We start from the raw sequence: 4,858 nt of genomic DNA on the forward strand, positions 1-4,858 counted from the left end.
AGTCCATATTTGATGCAAAAAGGAGAACTTCCCATTTGCCTTAGGGGAGGATTGTACTTGTATGGCACATTCTTCCCGAACAAAGCCAGAGCTGAAGCTATATGAGATTTTGGCTTGCTTAAGGATTCAAGGATGGGAAGACACTCAGAAGCAGAGTGTTAAGGATGGACTGTGTTGATGTGGTCATTAGAGTAAGGCTACTATAGACCTCCTGACTTTCAGAAGCACGGGATCTGGACAGAAGAACTTGCTGATTGGATGCTGTCTGGAAGTGTGAGACTATTGCTGATTGGCTGACTTTCAGGACAGGTGTTCGTGGGGCTATCACTGATTGGCTGATTTTTCAGTCTTGATTGGCTGATTGTACTGATTTTGCAGCTAATTAATGGTGGGTACTTGTTCATGACTGGGACTATGGCCCAAAACCAGGTTTTCCCTTTCTTGAATATTTCCTTTCTTTAATTCTAAATACCCTCCACCCCCTGCCACCCCTTGATCTTCCCTCAGCCAAACCTCTGGAGAGACCAGACCTTTATTTGTGGGGGTATGATTTTCTACACAAGTGGTTTAATCACTAATCACTATGGTTGAAAATAGCTCTAACTGCTAAATTTGTGTAACTTATTGTAAAAAGCTGAACACAGGACATTTAGGGTATTCTGACAAAGCCAATATAGGATGCAGGACAAAACACATAGAGGACATGGCCTGTGTATTCAGGACTGCTGGCAACCCTAGGTGAAGTCCATGTCTGAGGCTGGGTCTTCTAGCACTGAGCTTTCCCAGCAGTGTTCAGGGGGCACCCTAGAGTTCTGTGGGTATCAGGGACCACTGCCCCCAAGGGAGAGAAAGGGATGCATAGATTGGGCTTGCAGTCCCCAGTTTACCCAGAATGCTGTGCCTTTCTTATGTTCATGGATTAAATTTCAGAGGAAGACGTCAGCTGGGATAAGCAGCCTCATATCTAAAATTTTGACAATCACTGTCCTCCTGTTAAAGGATGTGTCATGAACTTCCTACCTCCAGCCCCTTGCTCTGTACGTCATGAGAAATTTGAGTTAAAGCAGAGTTGCCATCTGCCTAGTACAGACACATTAGTCACAGCAGATTAATGTCTTTGTATTCAAGAGCAGAGTCCTAAAAGAGACCCGAGACAAATACATAGGCATAGGCGATACATAAGCAAAGGCACAAGTATATATTTAAAAGAGAGAGCTTAAGGAAACACAGGAAAACTTTGGCTGGTAGATTTCTGGGTGAATACTTTCTCCCTTTAAATCTTCCTTCGATTTATTAAGCTTGGTGTAGTTTTGGTTTCCAGTAGTGTTTGCAGGGGAGGAGACAGAATATAGGCCACTGCATGCAAAACGCTTGGTTTTTACCTCTATCTGCGGCCTCAAATGATATCTCCTGAGGCAGCCAAACCTAATCTGCATCCCAGGCCCCTCTCCTGATAGGTAGGCCTTTGTTTTCTACTGCCCACTGGACATCTACACCAGGACAGCCAGCAGAACTTTCGCACCTACATGGCCCGCACCATCCTCATCTCTACCTGTAACTCAAATTGCCATAAACTCATCTTCCTCTTTATCCTCAATCTCAGCTAAGAGGAACAGCTTCTACCCAGTCAACCAACCTTTAAGACTCAGAGTCCTTATAGACTTCCCCGACCTTTTCACATAGTCCCTAACTTCCTAAAACTCCAATCTGTCTCTTAGTCATCCTCACATTTACAGCCTGAATCAAGTGCTTTGCCATTTCCTTTTGTTAACGTAGTGTTTGCCCTCAGTATATGTTCAATAAGTGCTTGCTGGATGAATGAATGAATGAATGAATGAATGAATGAATGAATCAATCAATCAATCAATCAATCAATCAATCAATCATTCAAAGTACCTGAAGTAACATTCATTGATTCAAAATAAGCCCTGATAGGGTCTTCTGCCTCCATGAATTCCCATGGGAAAATATCACTGAGAATGCAATCGTCAATATCTCTTTCCCAGACCCTAATATCCTCATCTTGGAGGTACATAATGCCTCCCTCATTGGATCCCACACATTTCCATCATCCCCTGTCAATTTAACAAAGAAATGTGTCATTTCCATCAGTTCACCATACCCTCTGCAAATGTCTGCTCCTTGGCCCAGTTCCCTATCCTAGGCAGAGTATCTGGTGACAACACAGGCCAGCAGACAGCCCCAGGACACCCACCTGATGTGCCAAAAGTTTAGGAAGTGTAAGAAGGCAGTCCGAGTTAGGAACACCCTCTGGATTATTTTTCAAGACATGTCCACACCTAACCTTTTACTTGCAGTCACAGAGGTAATTAGCTCTTAAGGCATTCTCCCTCTCACTTCTCCCTCCTGTGACTGCATATCCCCTTCCACTATTTATGATACTCCTGGCCTGTCTCAACTGTCTGTCATCATTCACTAACCTCACCCATTCACATAGCTGTAACCTAAGTAAAGGTAAGAAATAGCCATCTCCAGGACACATAAAGATGGCTCCCGGCCCAGGTACATTGCAAAGCATACATTGGACTCCCAGGGTCATCAAGAGATGTTGCTCTGCCAGAATCCATCAATAACATCACTAGGTGATACAGAGGAGCCACCTATATTCTGCTTGACAATATGTTGAGAGGATTCTAAGATAAGGTGAGATGTCTTATATGCTTTGGGTTCTTTCATCTATCCAGCTGGCAGAGGTGAGTGAGAAATTTTCCAAGTCTATTCATGTAAGTGTCCCTGGGTGCCTGACCCTGATTCACTACCCTCTCCTTATAGTAAGTTTTATACATAATACTGAACTCTAGATTCATATCCCTGCCTCCTACCCTGCCCTAAGCTCTCTGCACTTGGTTTTGCTGGTGGTTTTTCTCATGGACTCTGGAAATTACTCTCCCCTGCCATTCTCCTCATGCTCCTCACTAGCTGAGATTGTCTGCTCTCAATCTTTGGCACCTGGTCAGAATTTTAAAGCATGTTCAGTAGAATCCTGTAGTTCAGAGCATTACTGTAGAAATCTAGCTTTATATGGGCAAGAGATTAAGTTAAGTTTTTACATAACCTAGTTAGAAAACAAGGAAATACCAGTTAATATAACTGTGAGACATTTTTAAATATATAAATTTGACCAAAAGTTAAAGAATTGGAAAAACAAAATGTGAAGAGTGTAGGGTATTTATACACATTAATTTGTGAGAATATGAATTGGTAGATTGGTGGGATAATACTTCACAATATTTATAAAAATTTATAATTTTCATATCCTCTCTACTTTATCCCAATTTCTGTTTTCTGTCTTTCCTATGCACATTTGCCCAAGAACTGATGTCCAAAGATGTTGATTTTGGTTCAATTAACCATAAACTTAGATTCTGAAGCTAATTAAATGTTTAATTCAAAGGAACAATATTTGAAAACTAACCCCCCTCCCCAAAGAAGATAAACCTCCATGTTAACCATATAGAAGAGGGACACAAAGATGTTATATACTGTGTTCCCTAGATCCACACCCCAGCCCTCCACTACTTCTCTACAATGACAAAGTGAAGAATCTGCCTCAGATTAACTAGGGGTGGGAGAAGCTACTGGATCTGGCACTGGAACTTTCCCTGGTCATGGCAGTCGTGCCTGCCCTGGTTGCAGCTCTAGTGTGAGTTCTCTCTGCTTCATCTCTCAAAACCTCCTCATACTGGGGTGGGAAGCAAGTGGGGTGGATCTTGGTAAAAAACTCCAGCAATTCCATCTTGCTGGCTTCAGCATGGGCTCTTGGACCCCACAGGAATTCAATGCATGGAGGATCACTGTTGGGTACCTGGCAGTAATCCAGGTATTTTTTCTGCACCAAATCTTTGGTGATGAGCTTCCTGGGCTCCCCAAAAAGGAAGTGATTCTTCTGAGAATATAAGACCATCATATTCAGCATTTCCCAGATCTCCTCCTCAGTGGCACGATTGCCCTTCATCAAGATCACACCCAGGACAATGATCAGGACGCTAGTCTTGGGCACGCCCTCATCACTACTCAGCCTTGGATCATAAGTGAGGCCTAGTTTGTTAACAAGGGCATAGCTGTGGCTGGTGGGGTCCACTTCCTCCACATCAATGCCAAAAACCAGCTCCATGTGCTCCAAGGCTTTACTGAGGATTTCAGGAAAGTCATTCGTGTACTCCTTGATAACAACATCAATCATATCTGCTTTTGTGATGGGCTCATACATTTGATACTTGTGCAGCAGGTACTGCACCAACAAAGGCACCTTCTCATCTAAAGGGTCTTCAGGCAAGTTTTCAGTTTCTGACAGGGACTTTGAAGAAGCTGAGCTACCCTCCTTTTCTTGGCTTTCAGGGCTCTCATTTGATTTGCTCGATGAGATGGCTCTGATGGCACTGGAGGACGAACAGGCTCTCTGAGGACTCTGTGAAATGCTGAGTGTCCCAGCAGCCAGAGCCTTCTCTAGGTTACCAGGCATTAAAGGATGCAAAGAGGAGGAAGTGGTCTCCTCCAGAGCCTTGGAGACCTGTGCAGCCCCTAGGCCCTGGGTCTCACTATGGGCATGCTGTTGTTCCTGTGTGCAATGTGGAATCTCCTGACACTGAGACATGTTCACTCTTGTTGGTGATACAGGCAAGAGTGTGGCAGGAGGGTGAATGATAGGGGACCACAACCTAGGGAGAAAAGGGGGATGTGAGTGGCTTCATCTGGTAAACTCAACTGTAGCAGCTCTAATGAACAGTGCCTTCACCCATCTTCTCCTGATGATGGTGCTCTAGAGCCTCATAGGCCTCCTGTCCTGACCTGTAAGAAGCTGATGGAAGAAGTAAAAAGGCTCTTCAGGGAGTATGTA

General features: G+C 43.9%; 1 pseudogene; it reads right to left on the bottom strand.

The window, feature by feature from the left end:
* Positions 1-3,580: 3,580 nt before the first annotated feature.
* On the bottom strand, positions 3,581-4,615 carry LOC107543040 (melanoma-associated antigen B16 pseudogene; annotated as a pseudogene).
* Positions 4,616-4,858: the final 243 nt, after the last annotated feature.

This window comes from Miniopterus natalensis, chromosome X (assembly GCF_054644295.1).
Source record: "Miniopterus natalensis isolate mMinNat1 chromosome X, mMinNat1.hap1, whole genome shotgun sequence".
NCBI lineage: Eukaryota > Metazoa > Chordata > Mammalia > Chiroptera > Miniopteridae > Miniopterus > Miniopterus natalensis.